Source organism: Ziziphus jujuba, chromosome 7 (assembly GCF_031755915.1).
Source record: "Ziziphus jujuba cultivar Dongzao chromosome 7, ASM3175591v1".
NCBI classification, from domain to species: domain Eukaryota; kingdom Viridiplantae; phylum Streptophyta; class Magnoliopsida; order Rosales; family Rhamnaceae; genus Ziziphus; species Ziziphus jujuba.
Genome location: NC_083385.1, coordinates 12825841 through 12845817, shown reverse-complemented (window position 1 = coordinate 12845817; position 19977 = coordinate 12825841). Strand labels below are relative to the sequence as shown.

The 19977-nt window shown below is 40.4% G+C and overlaps 4 pseudogenes; 3 read left to right on the top strand and 1 right to left on the bottom strand.

The window, feature by feature from the left end:
* Positions 1-1468: 1468 nt before the first annotated feature.
* Positions 1469-8293, top strand: LOC125419735 (ATP synthase protein MI25-like; annotated as a pseudogene).
* Positions 8294-10076: 1783 nt separating this feature from the next.
* LOC132804415 (putative cytochrome c biosynthesis ccmC-like mitochondrial protein) lies at positions 10077-10828 on the top strand (annotated as a pseudogene).
* A 4790-nt stretch (positions 10829-15618) lies between these two features.
* Positions 15619-16177, bottom strand: LOC132804564 (cytochrome c biogenesis CcmF N-terminal-like mitochondrial protein 2; annotated as a pseudogene).
* Positions 16178-16518: 341 nt separating this feature from the next.
* On the top strand, positions 16519-16732 carry LOC112492542 (uncharacterized; annotated as a pseudogene).
* Positions 16733-19977: the final 3245 nt, after the last annotated feature.

The window sequence follows — 19977 nt, the reverse complement described above, 5'->3', positions numbered from 1 at the left end:
AATGTACCAAAACCGTCACCCGGGTCCGTATCGGCTTCCACCACTTGGATGCTTAGAATAGGCTTTGTATCTTCAAGTATGGACAAGATCTGTTGAGATTGATTACCCCCTGTATAAATACTCCCAGGTTGTCCTTAAATCTCTTAATTTGAGCTCTTGTGATTGGCCTAGTCTTCATCCGTGTCGAGTCAGCACCCCAGCGGGTTATCGGTGGAGCGGGCTCGGGCGGAATCACATCAAAAGGGAAGTCAAGCCTAATTGCATATGGCATGAAAAAGAAATCCGATTTCGGGAGTCTTCTTTTATTTTTCCAGATTCTTCTTTTATTTGTTGATCACTCTTGCTCTCTTTGCAACCCTATCTACATCCATTCATTTATTAAATGAGCCCCCCTATCTTATGGAAGGGGTACCATTGGATGGGGTAGGTGGTAGTAAAGGCAAAGGCGTGTTCGGGCCCTTGGATGGGGTAGGTGATAGTAAAGGTAAAAGCGTGGGTGGGCCCTTGGATGAGGTAGGCGGTAGTAAAGGTAAAGGCATGGTCAGGCCCTTGGATGGGGTAGACGATAATAAAGATGAAAGCGGACCGTCACACCCAAGAGTTCCCAATCTCAACAAACCTGCCCTTTTTTGGGAAATAATTCATCATATAAGAGAATAGTTTTTTTCCCAGCCTTCGCGGCCAAAAATTCCGAACCTCAATGAGGATTCGGACAATGACCAAAACAAGGTGCTATGACTTCATATTCATTCTTTATTCGATAAATATGAGGCAGAAATAAAAAAGACTTCTGTCGAAGTTGAAAAAGTCTCAGAACACCTCAAAGTTAGAAAAAAACTTCACAATGCTGATCGAGTTTATACAAATCTTCCCAATACTAGGAAGATCGGAAGCGTCATAGGTAATTTGAGGTTGGAAGAGCCTGGTGTTTCCTGACTTTTTGGAGTTATAACATTTGAATTTATCTTACATTCCACGTTCTTGAAATGAATCCTATCAAATATTTCACATTTTCTATGATCATCTCTATTTTAGGTATTCGGGGAATCCTCCTTAATAGAAGAAATATTCCTATTATGTCAATGCCAATTGAATCAATGTTATTAGCTATGAATTTGAACTTTTTGGTATTTTCCGTTTCTTCGGATGATATGATGGGTTAATCATTTGCTTCATTGGTTCCAACGGTGGTAGCTATGGAATCTGCTATTGGGTTAGCCATTATTGTTATTACTTTCCGAGTCCGAGGGATTATTGCTGTAGAATCTATTAATAGCATTCAAGGTTAAACATGACTCCTAAAGAATTACCAAAATACGAGGTTAACTTCTCCTTTCGTTCTTTTCTTTCTTTTTTCTTTTGACTTGGTTGGCAGGGTCAGGGCCTTTCTCACTGGGTGAGCGCATTTGATTCTAAAATCCTTTCCTAAACCACTTCCTGTTCAGTTGCTGAAAGATAGAGAAAAGCTTTCTAAATGAGATTGACTTCCACGGCTAGAAAGATGTTATTTGCTGCTATTCCATCTATTTGTGCATTAAGTTTGAAGAAGATCTCAATCTATAATGAAGAAATGATAGTAGCTCATTGTTTTATAGGCTTTATCATATTCAGTCGGAAGAGTTTGGGTAATACTTTCAAAATGACTTTCAACGGGAGAATCCAGGCTATTCAGGAAGAATCGCAGTAATTCCCCAATCCTAACGAAGTAGTTCCTCCAAAATCCAATGAACAACAGCAATTACTTATGATCAGTTTGTGAATTTGTGGCACCGTAGTAGAATCATTACCAATGGCACGTTGTTCGCCTAAGTGTGAAAAGACAGTGCAAGCTATTGAAATGTGGTGATCTTGCCACAATGTGCAAGGTAGTTCGATTACACTTGCACTCTTTGTTTTGCAACATCAAAGAACAAACATTATTTATGTTTATACATTTTATTTTATCTTGTAATGTTTAAGAACAATATCCTTTTTGTAATGCCCTAAGCTCATTATCTAGTTTAAGGCCTTTTTTGTCTAGTTGCTGGAATTGTATTCTAGCAACATAAGTCCACTTCCTTGGATGCCGTTTGAAGTAGGTTTGGGATTTGGACCTGAATTTTGGATATGATAAACTAGATATGCAGAGGAAGAAGCAGAAAAACGAATGGCCCAATTTGGAGCTGGGAAGACTGAGTGAAGCCCAAAACAATCTGACCCTTGTGCAGTTTTGTTACCCAGAAAACTGGGCAAAACTGCCTCGGGTTTGATTACTTTTGAATGGGTAAATGGACTTTTTTTTATCTGATTTTTGGGTAGAACATAGTTTAATATTCAAAAAGGCTTATCTCCAATTTTCAAGTCAAATGGAGCTGGTTTTCAAATTCAAATGCCTTAGACAAGCTGAACTGCCCATTAAAGAAGGTTTCTTGCATGCTAAGCACATTGATTAGAGTTAGTTAAGGTAGTTTGGCTTGGTTGGTTACTTTTAATGCTTTTGTATTTATTGCTCAATATGGCAGCATGCCTTATTGTCTTTTTGATGTATTTAAAAGTATGAAAATTGTAATGAAAAACGTTGAGAAAGAAAATATTCAAAAAAAACAGATTTTGAAAAACAACATTTTTTGCTCTCTTTCTCTCAACTACTACATTTTGGCTTCTTCTTCTTCCCAAAAGCTAACAACCTTCTCAAGAACCCTAAACCTCCATTAAAACCAGAAACAAAACCTTAACAAACCCAAAAAAAAAAACAAAATCAAGAACCAAGAACCAACAACAATCATTCTTGAATAACACCTTGAATGATTGTGCTTTAGGGTACAACAACATAAACCTACACCAAATTCCATCATGGTATCAGAGCATAGTGTAATTTCTTAGGACCTTGTGAGCTTTCAACCTAGACCATTTTATTTGTGAGAGGATCCCCCACCTAAAGCCTTCCAACCGAAACCAAAACCTCCCAAAAAGACTAGTTGAAACTCACCAAAACACCACCACCCGAGAGCTTGTTCTTGTGTCCATTTTTCAAAACTTTTCAAAAACCATTTTTTCAAATGGCCTCACAATCCTTTGCAAACCCAACACCACCTAAGTTTGAAGGCCAAAACTATTCCATTTGGAGTATAAAAATGAAAGCCTACTTTCAAGCCTTTGGTTTATGGGAAGTCATAGAAGAAGATTATGTAGTGGAAGAGTTGAGAGCTAATGCAACCCAAGCACAAAGAAATGCACATGAGGCCGAAGTTGCCAAGGGGTTCAAGGCGCTCACTGCCTTGCACTCCTCCGTGAGTGATTCCATTTTTACAAGGATAATGTCATGCATAAGTGCTAGAGAGGTTTGGATAAAGCTTCAAGAGGAGTTCCATGGAAATACTAGAACTCGGCAAATGCAAGTTTTAAACCTAAGAAGAGTGTTTGAGACCTTGAAGATGAAGGAGAATGAGCTTGTCAAGGATTTCACGGAAAGGGTGCTCAAAGTGGTAAATCAAATTCGGGTCCTTAGTGAGCAATTGACCGATCAAAGGGTAGTAGAAAAAGTATTGGTGAGCTTACCCGAAAGGTTTGAAGCTAAGATTTCCTCCCTTGAAGAATCTAGAAATCTTAGTGAAATAACCTTGAGTGAGCTCATCAATGCTCTTCAAGCAACCGAACAAAGGAGAGCCATTAGAAAGGAGGAGACCATAGAGAGTGCATTTTATGGTGGCCACGGCAATAAAAAGAAGAATAAAGGAAGGAAGAGCAACAACACCAACCAAACCGGTTTTACAACCAACAACAACACAAACAACAACAAAAGTGGATGGAATCAACAACAACAACAACAACAAAGCCATCAAAACCGAGGAGGGCATCCACCTTGCCCTCATTGCAAGAAGCTTGGACATCCACCATCCAAGTGTTTTTGGAGGCCGGATGCATCTTGTGAAAGATGTGGAGGAAAAGGCCACATTGCCAAAGTATGCAAGCAAAGACGACAACAAGCCAATGTGGTTAATGAAGAAGCCGAGAACCTATTTGTGGCCACATGCCTTAAAGCCACAAGTAGTGGTCTCGGTTGGCTTGTGGATAGTGGTTGCTCATACCACATGAGTTTCCAAAAGGATGGCTTTATGGAGCTTGACCGAAACTACAAAACCAAAGTAAAGATTGGTGATGGCCGGTTCATGAAAGTAGAAGGCAAAAGAGATGTGTGCTTGAACACCAAGGAAGGTACCAAAATTATAAAAGATGTGCTATATGTTCCTAGTTTGTGTGTGAAAACTTGCGTAGTGTAGCACAATTGGTAAAAAGAGGCTTTGCTTTAAATTTTGCAAAAGATGGATGTATCATATATGATGCTTGTGGTAATAAGCTGTTTAAGGTACCATTGAAGGACAAAAGCTATAGATTGGACCTAGTTAAGAATGAACAAGCCTTAAAAAACCAAAGTGGAGTCCATTTCTCAACTTTGGCATAAAAGGCTTGGGCATTCTAGCTATGGTGCCATGAAAAACACCAATGCCATTGTGAAGGACATGCCAAAGATTGAGGAGATGAAAAGCCTATGTGATGTATGCCAACTAGGGAAATCCACACGGCTTCCATTCCTTAAAGCCGGTTCATGGAGAGCTAAGGAGAAGCTTGAGCTAATCCATTCGGATGTGTGTGGACCGATGAGTTTGTCATCAATTGGAGGTTGTAAGTACTTCCTAACCTTCATTGATTACTACTCAAGGATGTGTTGGGTATATTTTCTAACAACCAAGTCACAAGTGCTTGAGAAGTTCATGGAATTCAAGAAGATGGTGGAAACCCAAAGCAATGCAAAGATGAAGTGCTTGAGAACCGACAATGGTGGAGAATATACAAGCTTGGCTATGGAGGATTTTTGCAAAGAAAATGGAATGGTACATCAATTCACAACACCATACACACCACAATAAAATGGTGTTTGTGAGAGGAAAAATAGGACCTTGATAGAGATGGCAAGGTGCATGATACATGAGAAGAACATGCAAAAGAAGTTTTGGGCCGAAGCCATATACACGGCTAGCTACATCCAAAACCGAACATACACCAAAGCCAATGAGTCCAAGACACCCTATGAGATATGGTATGGAGAAAAACCAGCTTTGGACAACATAAAAATCTTTTGGAAGTGTTTGTTTTCTTCATGTTCATCCACACATGAGAGACAAGCTTGACAAAAGGGCAAATGTGGGCATCTTGGTCGGCTTTAGTGAGGTTACCAAAGGTTTTAGGGTTTTCAACTTGGAAACCAAGAAACTTATGGTAACAAGGGATGTGAGGATTGATGAAGATGCTATTTGGGATTGGACAAAGGAGGAGCTTCTTGTCCATGAAGATAATGCTCGGTTGGATGATGAAGAAGAAGAAACCAATGACAATGACAATGAAGAAAATGAAGATGATGAGGAGGATGCACTTGACACCATTGGAGCTGAATTGGAGATTGGAGATGGTGTTAGAGGAGAAAGGCCGTTGTCCAAAATATATGAAAGGTGCAATGTTGCCTTGAGTGATCCTACCAATGCTCAAGAAGCTATGCAAAAGAAAGAGTGGATGGAGGCCATGCAAACCGAAATGGATATGATAGAAAAGAATGAAACTTGGTCTTTGGTTTCTAAACCTAAAAACAAGAAACCAGTTGGTGTAAAATGGATCTTTAGGAGCAAGTTCAACCCGGATGGAACAATATGCAAGCACAAGGCAAGGCTTGTGGCAAAAGGCTATGCACAACAAGCGGGTTTAGATTATGGAGAGACATTTGCACCGGTTGCAAGAATGGAGACCATAAGGCTCATCCTATCCATCTCGGCCTCAATGTCATGGAAGGTGTACCACCTTGATGTAAAGTTGGCTTTCTTGAATGGTGTGCTTCAAGAGGAGGTTTATGTCAAGCAACCCAAGGGCTTTATTGTTCAAGGACATGAGGACAAAGTCTACCATCTACACAAGGCACTTTACGAGTTAAAGCAAGCACCTAGGGCTTGGTATGGCAAGATTGATGGTTACTTGACCTACCAAGGCTTTAGGAGGAATCCAAATGAGCCAACACTATAAATAAGGAATGAAGAAGGCATGATTGTTATCTCACTCTATGTGGATGATTTGTTGGTCACGGGTGAAAATGAAAAGAATGTGGAAGTTTTGAAAAACGAACTTGAAAAGGAGTTTGACATGTCAAGCCTTGGTGAAATGAATTACTTCCTTGGAGTGGAAGTGATGCAATGCTCTAAGGGTATTTTCATATCTCAAGAGAAATACATCAAAGATCTTTTGAAAAAGTTCAACCTTAATGAATGCAAGCCAATGTCAACACCAATGAGCCAAGGAGACAAATACAAGAAGGAGGATGGCACACCAAAGGTAAACCCGACCCTATATAGAAGCATGATAGGAAGTTTGCTCTATGTATGTTCATCAAGACCGGATATTATGCATGCCACATGTGTTTTATCTAGATATATGCAAGCACCATCCCAAAACCATTTTTTAGGTGCCAAAAGAATTCTTAGATACTTAAAAGGAACACAAGACTTTGGAGTTTGCTATGATAGGCAAGATGTGATGAGATTAATGGCCTACTCGGATAGTGATTGGGCTGGATGCTTGGATGATATGAAGAGCACGTCGGGGTATCTTTTCTCACTTGGTAGTGGACCATTCTCATGGAATGCAAAAAAGCAAGCAACAACCGCTCAAAGCACCGCCGAAGCCGAGTACATTGCTTGCTCTTCATGTGCAAATCAATGCATTTGGCTTAGGAAATTATTGGAGGACCTTGGTTATCCTCAAGAGGGTTCAACCATTATCAAATGTGACAACACTTCAGCCATATCAATAGCCAAGAACCCCGTTCAACATGGAAGGACAAAACACATACCGGTGAAGTATCACTCTTTGAGGGAGTTTGAAGAAAATGGAGAAGTAAGCTTGGAATATATCAAGACCGAAGATAACCTTGCAGATTTCTTCACCAAGCCACTTCCAAAAGCAAGATTTGAGACCTTGAGGAAGCTTCTAAATATTTCAAGCAAGAACACCAAGGAGGAGTGTTGAAATGTGGTGATCTTGCCACAATGTGCAAGGTAGTTCGGTTACACTTGCACTCTTTATTTTGCAACATCAAAGAACAAACATTATTTATGTTTATGCATTTTATTTTATCTTGTAATGTTTAAGAACAATATCTTTTTTGTAATGCCCTAAGCTCATTATCTAGCTTAAGGCCTTTTTTGTCTAGTTGCTGGAATTGTATTTCCAGCAACATAAGTCCACTTCCTTGGATGCCGTTTGAAGTAGGTTTGGGATTTGGACCTGAATTTTGGATATGATAAACTAGATATGTAGAGGAAGCAGAATAAAAAGGAATGGCCCAATTTGGAGCTGGGAAGGCTGAGTTAAGCCCAAAACAATCTGACCCTTGTGCAGTTTTGTTGCCCAGAAAACTAGGCAAAACTGCCTCGGGTTTGATTACTTTTGAATGGGTAAATGGACTTTGTTTTATCTAGTTTTTGGCTAGAACATATTTTAATATTAAAAAAGGATTCCTTCCAATTTTCAAGTCAAATGGAGCTGGTTTTCAAATTCAAATGCCTTAGACAAGCTGAACTGCCCATTAAAGAAGGTTTCTTGCATGCCCACCATATTGATTAGAGTTAGTTGAGGTAGTTTGGCTTGGATGGTTACTTTTAATGCTTTTGTATTTATTGCTCAATATGGAAGCATGCCTTATTGTCTTTTTGATGTATTTAAAAGTATGAAAATTGTAATGAAAAACGTTGAGAAAGAAAATATTCAAAAAAACAGATTTTGAAAAACAACATTTTTTGGTCTCTTTCTCTCAACTACTACATTTTGGTTTCTTCTTCTTCTTCCCAAAAGCTAACAACCTTCTCAAGAACCCTAAACCTCCATTAAAACCAGAAACAAAACCTTAACAAACCCAAAAAAAAAAAAAACAAAATCAAGAACCAAGAACCAACAACAATCATTCTTGATTAACACCTTGAATGATTGTGCTTTAGGGTACAACAACATAAACCTACACCAAATTCCATCACAAGCTTTGTTATGCCGAAACCTGAATGGTAAGTCAGTAACACTTCCAAATGCCATTTCGTCTCATCGTATCCATCTTCAGGATGATATAGTCACAAGGTTTCACTTCTCAGTGAGTGAAAGATTTGTCCCTGGATGTACGTTGAAAGCTTCTATAGTAGAACTCGTTCAAGAGGGCTTGGTGGTCTTAAGAATGGTTTGGGTGGGGGGTTCCTTAAGAATAAAGAAGACAAATAGAATCTAATTCATGTTCATGCTAATAGAAGAGCGGATCCAATACCAAGATGACTTCTTTCTCAGGAAGTACTGCAAGTACTTGAGGAATTTTGGGATATCATGCCCCACGAGTGAGTTGCCAAGTGCCCCATAGGAGGGGCAGTCTACCACAAGATCGAGTTGGAGCCTGGAGCCAAACCCCTTTTTACTTAGACTGGGGCTGGGTTTTGCAGATGGCCCCCCAACTATCATCTATTAGTTAAGGGGTTTGGTTGAGCTCAGGAATCAATTTCAGGAACTCATTGAGGCTTATTTATATTCTAGCCTCCAAGGCTGTTTTTCCCTATCTTACTAGGGGGAGCCTTTGTTTGTTTTATTTATTCCAGAAGAAACAGTAACCTTGTGCATTGATTATCGGGCACTCAACAAGGTAACCTAACCATCAAGAATAAGTATCCACTTTGATTGTACACTTCTTCGCCCTAATCAATAAGCATGAGATACTTCTCGAAGTTGGATCTACGGTTGGGCTACTACCAAGTGCGTTTTGCTGGATGGAGACAAGCCAAAGATGACCTATGTGACAAGCAAGCAACCTTACTAATGAAAGGGTGTTTGACTTGGTTATGCCTTTTGGACTCACCAATGCCCCTGCCACATTCTGCACCCTCCACAATGAGTTATTCCACCCGTACTTAGATGACTAGTGGTATACTTTGATCGTGGACTATAACTATCCGTTAAATGACCATGTTAGCCACCTTTGGACTGTTTTAAAGGTATTAAGGAAGAATCACCTCTATGTAAAGAAAGAGAAATGCTCCTTTGGATAGACAGAGATCGGGGCATTGGATGGGCATTAGAGCCATCGAGGAGTGGTAAGCACCTACCAAGGTGAGCGAGCTAAAAGCTTTTTTAGGGCTCGTGAACTATTACTGAAGATTCATCCTAAGTTACTCAAAGAGGGCTGTTCAACTCAAAAATTTCCTAAAGAAGGATGTATGGATCGATCATGGCACTGTACTGATTGGAATAATGTCAAAGAGCTTTTGAGGACCTAAAGCAGGCAATGATTGATGACCCCATATTGCAGTTGCCAGATCACACTAAGCCATTTGAAGTACACACGGATGCATCAGACTATGCCATATGCAGTGTGCTAGTATAATAAGGTAACCCAGTAGCATATGAGAGCCGAAAGCTCAATGAGACCGAAAGGCATGGTCCAAGAGAAAGAGATGACAGCAATAGTGCACTACTTGAGTGGAGGCGGGTCACGATTTGTAGTCAAGACGGATAATATGGTGACGAGTGACTTGCTGACCCAGAAAAAACTCATGCCAAAACAGGGACGATGGCAAGCAAGACAAACTTGCCAAGTTTGATTGATATGGTGCTAGTGTATAAGCTTGGACAGACAACCCAGGTTGCGGATGCCTTAACTAGGAAGATAGAGGTGGTGGCATTTAAGTGTGAGGCAGTGGCAGCCACCAGCAAGGTCACGAGTACCCTACCACATCGTATTTGAGATGGGCTTGAAAAAGGACCCGCGAGAAGCCTTTTGCACCAAGCTAAGGAATGCAAAACTCGGCTTGGATCAAGGATGGGCTCTTGGTCACAAAAAGGAATCTACTTTTTTTTCTTCCAAAACCTTTCTTTTTTTGATATGCTGCTCCGCGAGCAAGGAGTGCCATGCATGAGGGGATCAAAAACAAAGCAAGGGTAATTCTTCATTGGGGGAAATCCTTTGATTGCGTATTGAATATAAATCCATGTCTTTTTTGTTCCACCAGCTAGGATCAAATTCTCACATGTCCATTTCGTTATTATAGCCTTCTTTTTTTATGTCAAAGACCAGAAGCTACATGCAAATTCTCATTGGATCTCAGTTATTCTTAACAGTGATGGCTATTCATTTAAGTCTTCGGGTAGCACCACTAGATCTTCAACAAGGTGGAAATTCTCGTATTCTGTATGTACATGTTCTTGCGGCTCGGATGAGTATTCTTGTTTATATCACTACAGCTATAAACAATTTCTTTTTCCTATTAAAAACATCCCCTTTTTCTTCTCTCTTCCAGAACTGGTACAGAAATGGGTGCTTTTTTTTACGTTGTTTACCTTAGTTACTGGGGGGTTTCGGGGAAGACCTATGTGGGGCACCTTTTAGGTGTGAGATGCTTGTTTAACCTCTGTATTAATCTTGTTCCTTATTTACCGGGGTGCACTGCATTTTCAAAAGCTTCCTGTCGAACTAGCTTCTATTTCAATTCGTGCTGGACTGATCGATATACCAATAATAAAGTATTCAGTCAATTGGTGGAATACATTGCATTAACCTGGGCGCATTAGCCGATCTGGTACATGAATACATGTTCCTATGCCCATTCCAATCTTGTCTAACTTTGCTAACTCCCCTTTCTCAACCTGTGTCTTGTTTGTTCTGGAAACACATCTTCCTATTCCATCTTTTCCCGAATCTCCTTTAACGGAAGAAATAGAAGCTTGAGAAGGAATACCAAAACCTAGTTCACTAGCGGAGTATCTTTACATCCATGGCTGAATGGTTAAGGTGCCCAACCTATACCAACCGGGCAAATTCGTAGGTACAATTCCTACTGGATGCACTTGGAGCATTTAGTTCAATCGCTGCTCATAGAATTTATACATATAGCTCGCCCTTATAGCTTATAGGGCACTTCACTCGCTTAACACTCGTTCAAAACATCCACTTGTTCTTCACTTACTAGGGAAAGAAAAGGGATAGATGACTGAAAATCCTACTTAGAGATCACAACTATAGTCAGAGTAAGAGTTCCCATCCATCATCTCCGTCGAGGCCTCCTTTTACTTTCAAATTACAGCATCAGATTGAAACCTCCATTAGATTCGGCAACTAAGGAAAGATAACCATAGGCTTTTATTTACTGAATGTTCTCTTTAATAAGGTCGCCATGACAGGCTCTTCATCGTATAACCTTTACCCAAAAAAATGGAGCATAACTATACTCTTTCATCGCTTTCACTTGAACTAGAGTCACAGGGGCACTTTTCATTTTGCCTTCCTTAGGTCTAGGGATGACCCCCTCCCCTATGTTTTTTCATGGAGCATAGAATTTTCCTTAATCGGTGAGAGTATATACAATCTATGCCACTAGCAAGAGCATGATTGATGGCTTTATACTGTAGTCTGTAACTCTTTAATTAGTTATTGGCTCTACCCCCAGCCCATTCATATTCCGTATCCTGCTACTTCTTTGCTTTCTTTTCTCGATCAAGCATTCCTACATTAGCAAAGAGGTAGTAGCATTTAGGGTGACAAGAACTTCATTTGAAGGATAAGCCGGCACAACTCTTGCTTGCTGTCTGTATGTGGTAAGGTCTGGTCAACTGCCCAGCCACCTCTTTAGCTCATCTCTTGTCAACGGTAGCACTTTTTAATAAATGAGGCTATTCTCGACTTGCGAAGTGAAGCTCAATCTTTATTCATTAGTTCAGCGCTAAGATGTAGAACCGGATCATACATGCGGTCAAAAGATCTTTCAATCTGGAAGTCTTTTATATATATTGCAATCCTTCTTATTGAGAAATTACTCTACAAACTATGTTAGGGAATGCACTATGGGGACTCAATAAAAGACATTATTTGAGACTTAGGAAATAAAACTTCCATTCAACTATAGTCGAGAGGAAATAAGTCTCAGCAGGTACTAAAGGGGAAGCTTAGAGATGGAATTCAAATATAAGAATAGAGGGGGTGAAGTAAAGATAACTCTAGCAATATAGACCGGGCCTACTTCCCATTCATTCTTTTATAAGGATGCTTTTCGGTTGGTCAAGAGGGCACGTCGCTTTCACTTTTGTAATAGAGGTGCTATAATGGGCACGCTTGGTTAATGAAAAAAAAACCTTCGTCCACTTTCATTGGTCTAGTTCGGTCATTGCTTATCTCTTTCTTCTCTATCGGTGAATTAGGGGAAAGAGTGCACCAATTAGGGGAGGTGAAAAAGCAAGAAATAGGGAAGTAGAGTAGTTGGCACATGCTGGTCAATCCAGTACGTATGTTGCTTTCGTTCTTTCCATTCAATATCCTATTCCGGGTCGCATCTATTCTATTCAGCCAATCCCTTGCTGCTTGCTTCATCCCGCCTTGGTGGTCATCGATCGTGTACCGTATCTTGAATCTGGAATCGAATTTGTGTCGGCATCTGTCCCACTGGCTGTTGAAGGTGCTGGCTGATGAAAGACATCCCCAGAATGCCCCCCTTTTGTGCCTATCTCACTTGTTTACAACTCTTATTGTTCTTTTAGCGCTGCTTTCACATGATACAATATCTAGGCCTCATAGACTTGCTCTCTCGCCCAAGCCTCATAACATTCATATTCCAAGCACTAAGTATTCCCTGCCTGCTCAGATGCATCAATTCGCCTATCTGTACCCTTTTCCTCGCATAGAGAGCTTTAGTATTTCTTTTTTTGGTAGGAGGGAACTAATACTGTAGATAAGGTTCATTGCTATTTGCTTTCCTACTATGCTAGCACTTAACAGACTATCTTAGCCCAGAGTGATCCCCCACTACCAAAAAAAAAGACGTGGAGACCCGTTTATCTGGTCAGCTCCTTACCTAAGGCTACCTTCACGTCACTTCCTTGAACTCGCTTAAGGAAATCCCAAGCTCCAATCAGCTCAGCTCCAACATTCAAAAAGAAAAACTACACAACAACAAGGCAATGGGGCCTATAGAGCCCTATTTACACTATTAGAGAATCATGGCAATTGTTAGCCATAAACAAACCAAACCCGAGACCAAGCCTAATGCCTTGGAGGAGAAGCAACTTCCTTGTTTGGTTTGTATTTCGGTTTTGTAGTTAAGTAAGTCCTTTTGTGATGTTTTCTAAGCTTGTTAAGTTGGTGAACAAAGACACCAAAATGTGTTAGTTAATATGTATTAGCTAAACTAGAGAATTAGGAAGCTTAGGGACATGAAGCACCTTGATGACATGGAAAGCAACTTGATGACTAAGATGGGGACATGGAAGCTACTTGGTGACATGGAACCAAACCATTCGGCCTCTCTCTCATCCAATGCATGGAAGGACATGTGTCATCATGCATGAGGACTACTTCAACATGAAGTAACTAAGGAGGCGGCAACACTTGTCAAAAAACCATGTTGCATGTGGCAAAGTTACTTTACACATGTGTTTTTGCTTCATCATGAAGGACTTGTTTTGTATTGGTGTTTAGAACCAGCAATGGTGTGCTTTCACACCTATTTTGTATACTATAAATATGTATTAGATCTAAATGAATATTAAGATGAATTTTGGAGAAAATACTTTAGTTTCCATTTTGAAACCAAGAGAAACACAAACCGACCAAAACTGGAAAATTTTCTAGCAGCTTAATCAAAGCAAAGCCGAGTACAACCAAATTCCAAATCAATTTTCCAATCATAAAACCTTGTTATCTTTAGCTTAACCTTGCCCTAATCCTTTCAAATTGGTATCAGAGCTTTGTTTTTATAAATCCTTCTTCAAAACCGATTGGCATTACACAAAACATAAACCGTTTTCAAATGGCATCCTCATACTTTTCACCACCTTCACCTCTTATCTTTGATGGCCAAAACTATCCTGTTTGGGCAATCAAAATGAGAGCCTATCTTCAAGTTTATGACCTTTGGGAGCTTGTTGAATTTGATTATGAAGTAGAACCATTGAGAACGGGTGCTACAATGAATCAAATCAAACTTCATAGTGAAGAAAATGCAAGACCATTCAAAACTCTCACAGTAATACAAGCTGCTGTGACGGGTGATATCTTCACTAGAATCATGACTTGTACAACTCCTAGACAATCTTGGGAAAAGCTTTAAGAGGAGTTCCAAGGAACTACAAGAACAAGACGAGGTCGGTGAGTGGGATAGATAAAGGCTATATGATTCTAATTTTGGTATTACATTTCAAAAAAGATGATGGACGAGAAATGGTAAATTCATCGACAGGCATCCATTTTGATAGCAGGTTGTCCACTTGGGAAGTCCCCTCTGTTTAAACATGACTTCTCTCATCCTCCTTCTAGTGATACTCCTGAATATCCATTGTTCCTGACTCTTTCGGTCAACTACTTAATGGCTAGGGATTTACATTATCAGGTATCTATGGATTCATTGAACAAAACCTATGGGGTTGAATTGTATTCACCTCATTTTGTGGTGAGAGAGTTCGATTTAGTTCTTGGTGTCCCATGCACAATCATGTATATGAGCAATAAGAAATTTCTTTTGAGGAGGATATTTAGACAAAAGGAGGATATTGAGGAAGTAAATAAAATTAATGAAGAACTTTTTGGCTCTTTTGAGTTTGTTACCATTCGAGGTTTCTTGCCTAGTGACTAAGGATTTTCACACTTGGTGGTCTGGATATGCGGCTAAGGTTTTTCATAAACCAGTAATTGAAGTGTTAGAGGGATTCTCTTTCGAGAAGAATCTCGAGAAGAAGGAGTCAAGTCAGCCTACGACCTCGAAGGGAAAGGCCTCGGAAAAGAGTAAGTCTGACTTTCTTTGATATATTTTGTCACATTGCCTTTGAATTTCCATTGGCTGAGAAATTCCTCTTTGTTGCAGCAATCTCTCAGACATAAGATGCCACTCCTGAGGTTGTGGAGATTACTAGTGAAGAAGGTGGGAGTGAAGTAGGGGAGAAGCCATCCACTTCAGCCATAGTTGAGGAACCAATGATAGAGGAGCCAGGAGTGGAGCAAGAGTCACAGTCACCAGATGATGGAATCCTAAAAGATGAAGGTGGTAAATAGGGAGTATCTATTACACCAGAAGGGAATGATGTCGAGATAGGAATATACATCCACCATACACCGTTCATTGGGGTATCCGCTCCTGGATTCGATACTAGCTTTTCACATTCAATAAAATGACTTGCCGAATCTTCATTTTCTTTTCCTCCTCTCTTCTTTTCTTTATTCCCTTTTGAAAGAAGTCAAAAAAAGAATATAACGCTCTAGTCTAATTGAATACTTTCAACGCTCATGCTATTTGAAAGAGCTTTCAACATGGAGTGGAGACTCCATAAAATACATAAAGAGTAATTGATCCATATGAATATTGTCCCAATTTAGGTCTTATTCTGCACTTCAATGGATAACTCAAACCCTTACCTTGACCATCTTCCGAAGTTCTAAATAATCTACTGATCAAATGCTGTAGGGGTGGACTGCTCTACACTCAGCCACCCCACAGTGACCCCCGAAGCGATCTTCTTCTAATTGTGGGGCAAAATCTGGCAGCCAATTGCTGGCTTATAATAACCAGCCCAGCAATAAGTTCAATTGTTCTATAACATAACGGGGTGGGGTTTCGGGTGAGCCAAGTGACGTAGGTGCACAAGATTACTTCACGCCACAACCATATCTTTTTTATAGGTTCTACGGACCGATGCCTGCTGCTTCATCTGGGAGAAAAGAATTATAGATATACCGGTCATTAGAAGGAAGAACCACCATAAAAAGATTCCTCGTGTATCATTTGTAGCAAAACTATGAACGGGAGCTAGCAATCCAGACCATATTGAAAAGGTTCTTGAGACACAACATGGAAGAGTCACAATATTAAGAAACAAGGTCTAAGAATGCAGAAAGGGTAGAATTACTGAATGAATACAAGCTGTGGCTAATACCCGAGGCATAAAAGAAGCATTTTCTACGGGATCCTGAAACCACAAGCCACCCCGACCTCATGATGAGCCCACCAACTTCTTGGCAAGATGCCTATAGTTAAAAACCACCGACATGTCAAGATCCAAATCCGAATTGGTTCTTGGTCTTGGTCGGAGACCATTGTGTACGCACCGGTGGTCCAACAAAGAGGCAAAGTAGTGGTATCTTTCTTTTCATTACGAATGACATGCTTTGCTTGCTCCCTCCTCGTGTCCACTAGCGCTCCTGTCCAGAGCGAAGAGAAGGTGAAAAAGTGCCATCGAAGCAGCATGAGCAGGCTTCTATTGCTATTAAAAAATAAAGCAGGATAGCATTTTGCACCCACATCTTTGAATTTAAGGGTAAAAAGCTCGCTTGTTATATGGGATCCAACGCATCCAGCAGAGCGAAGCAGCAGTCCATTCTATTAGGTGGCATCCTTCCGCATTGGTGGTGAGTGGAGTGTCACAATCCCATTCATCATTTTGGATCTACATAAGCCAAAGCCCATAGCACTAGCGACATCTCCGGCATAAATACAAGGAGGATGTATAGCTGATATAGGATCTTGTGGAACAGGATTTGATTTTGCAAGCGGTTCGGTATGAACAAAAATTTCAAACAAAAGGATCGGAACTCGCTGATAGGAAAGAAGAGAAAAACAAAGCAATGCTAAGAGCTCCATCAATCTGCCATTCATCGATAGACGAAGCTCTTTCTTTATCATCTCGTGCCAGATGCAACAAAGGATGAGTCCTTTTTCCTTCTCGCAAACCACGGGAGCGCCTAGTGCCCAGAGAAGTAAAGCTCATTTTCCTCTCAGGGTAAAGCGGTACATAAAAAAGGGCTGGCCCATCAAAAGTCCGGTTCTTTCACGAATGAAGTTCAGAATCAACAAGGGTTTGTAGAATGGAGGGAGTGTACAACTGGGGTACAGCCCCACTTTTTTGTTTGTAATGAGGGAGAGATAGAATGGAGTTCTTCACGAAGTTCGAGACAAAAGAATAATAAATATTTTCTCTATGGCCTCTTCGTTTTGATACATTATGGATTTAGGGTCGACCAAGGTAACAAAGAAGGAATCCATAAAAACTTGGGATCCGACACCATGATAAAATACTACCCTCATGATTAGACCATTTCTCTGAGATTTGATAAAAGAAAGGTGCATTAGCGGTTAATACTTTGTAATTGGATAAGTCATTAAGAATATGACAGAAGAAAAGACCAAGGAAAGAAAAAAGAATGCACCAAAATCCAGGTGCTGCACCAAACGCTGGTGGTTGTTTCTTGTTGTAAGTGAATGCAACGAAAAGACCTAGAAATAACGAATAATGAAACAATTCATATATTGACATTTCGTGCTCATTTTAAAATTTTTGCTTTGTTATTCCCATCATCTGGTAACCACAGGATGATCCATAAGAAAGGTGGTAGGATTCAAACTTATGGCCGGACCGCCCCAGAACTGCTGGGTTGGGATGCCGGTTAGCACCCCTCGTCGCTTCTGTACCCGAAGCAGATGCGCTGCGCTACCCACCGTGTAACCTTGTATCCTCTACCCCTCTTTTCGAGCGATAGTTCCATGATCTCCTCACAGCAACCGTCACTATGATAGAACCCGACAATGAGTTTACAAAGGCTTCGAGTAGTGCGAGATAGGCTAATCACCAGACTGCTCTGGAATAGGTTAATCACTGGAGACAAGAATGAGTGAATCTTGTTTCGAGAGCATGCCTTAAGGGGCACAGAGTTTCTAAGTGAAGGCAAGTGCAACTATCTATTTCATATCCTCCCTATCAGTAAGGCGGGTCCGCTATAAAGCCTATTGGCCAGAAGTCATCAAGAAGGGAAAGCTGACCAAAAGACTATTCCATAACCAACTCTTGTTGCCGAATCGAGGGGGCGTGGTTTGTACCAGGCTCTAAAAGAGTTTTGTTCAAGTGAGTAGTCTTTCTATCTTTTTAGGTTGCATGGCCAAAGCAATGTTTTTTGTAAATTAAGATGGATTGATCTTCACTATCGTGCCTCTTCCTTGTACCAGTGGATGTTGCGGCAGTGCCTAATATGAGTTTACTCCTATCCGCTTCGAGGTTCCCATTGATCGGTTACAGAGGTTTCAACCACTAAACTTACTTATGCTCCCCTTTGATCGAGTGCTATTTCTATAAAAAAGGTTGAGTAGGAAAAACTGGAATTGGCTTCAATCGAGATTTTCTCAGATTCTTAGGCACATAAGGAACTGGCCTAACATCTTTTCAATCAAAATCCCAATCAAAGACAAGTTCTACCAAGGCCAGGATTTGAAAGAGAAGATTCACTTTCTAGAATTCCAAGCGACATGATTCCTTCAGAAGCTAAAGTTGAATGATCGAAGTCTCCTTTAGGTTCAGTCAAAGCGAAGTCATCAATTCAACCATTTGCATGGTCCCCCCTAAGACTGACCTCTTTTCCAAATGAACTGAACCTCGACACCACACTCATTAATGAGATACGGTCATCTTTCTAGGTTGCACACCCCCTTTAGATCATTCTATTCGTGCTTGAAAACCCATCGGTCCACGCCTTTTAATGGACATTCTTAGCCATCCTCCGAGGGTTAACACCCATAGATTCAATCGTGAACTCTCTCAGGCCCTTAGTTTCACTTCGTTAGGGTAGACTTTCAGCCTGCCTTCCACCCAATATAAAAAACCTTACAGCTGCCTAACTTGTTGACATTCCAGCGAAGAGAGTCATTATTTGTGTCACATCCTTGAATTCGAGTGAAGGCTTTCCTATTATCTCTCAAATTATAGGCATTGAAGCGATCAAGCGAGAGATAGAAAGAAAACTATTGCACATGCCCCTCATTTGCCCTTTACTAATATAATAGAAGGGAAGGCAAAAGTAGCTTAAGCCCTTCCGATCACCCGAGAAGCCCTCAATGAACTGCCTATAGTATTATATATACTTATATATATATATATATATATAAATGAAGTTTGACTAAGCTGAGGAATAATCGTAGTTCCTGCACCTTGCATGGGGTCTCCTTGTCCACGACAGCTTACACGTACCTTCTCTTGATCCAACCAACTCATGTTGTTGCCAATCCAGTGCCTAAGGAACTAAACCTTATGCAAAGCACCTTTTTCACATAGAGCTGTGTTCCAGATCATAAGGGAAAATCAGCTCTATGTGAAAAAGGTGCTCAATGTGTTCTTCCAATGAGAGTATACACAAAAATGGTTTCTGGTATATTTAGTATCAAATAGCACAGACTACGAGAAACTTATCTAAGTAGGGGTGAAATAAGTCATCCATCTTTGTGGAAAAGGAGGGATTGGTTAGACCAAATGGCGTTACTATGAACTTTAATGCTCCAGTGTCATGCAGGCCATCTTGCCCTTGGCTATTTGCACTTGGTAGTACCCTCATCGCCAGTCCAACTTGGTGAAATACCTTCCCGCACCTAATTGATCAAAAAGTCTGTGATGAGTGGCATGGGCTCCTTTTTGATTTTGAGTGTTGTTATGGGCCTGATAGTCGATACATAGACGGAGGCTTGCGTCATGCTTATTCTAGAACAGAGCTCCTCCCAGAAATTCAAGATCATTGTAAAGGTGTAAAAAATGGTAGTTTTCCTATAAAAAAGTACCTGGATGTTCTTTTGTCCCGTAACAGACTAAAGAGATAGCATTGCCTTCCTCTATTGGAGAAAATGAAAAAGAGAATCTCAGGTTGGAAAAGTAAATAGTTATCCTCCAGAGGTCGACTAAAGCTTATTAAACATGTTCGAGTATTCTGATGCACATGTTAAAAGTTTTATCGTAAATTACCCAGCCTACACTTCGGCTACTAATAAATAACGGGACAAGACCTTACAAATAGATTGGAGATGATCCATTCTCTTAGTGAGTACAGTGAAGGACTCTTACCTCACCCGCCTGTTTGACTTATGGCATCATCGACTTGCTTTTCAACCTAAGCCGATTTCATAACCAGAAGGAAAGACC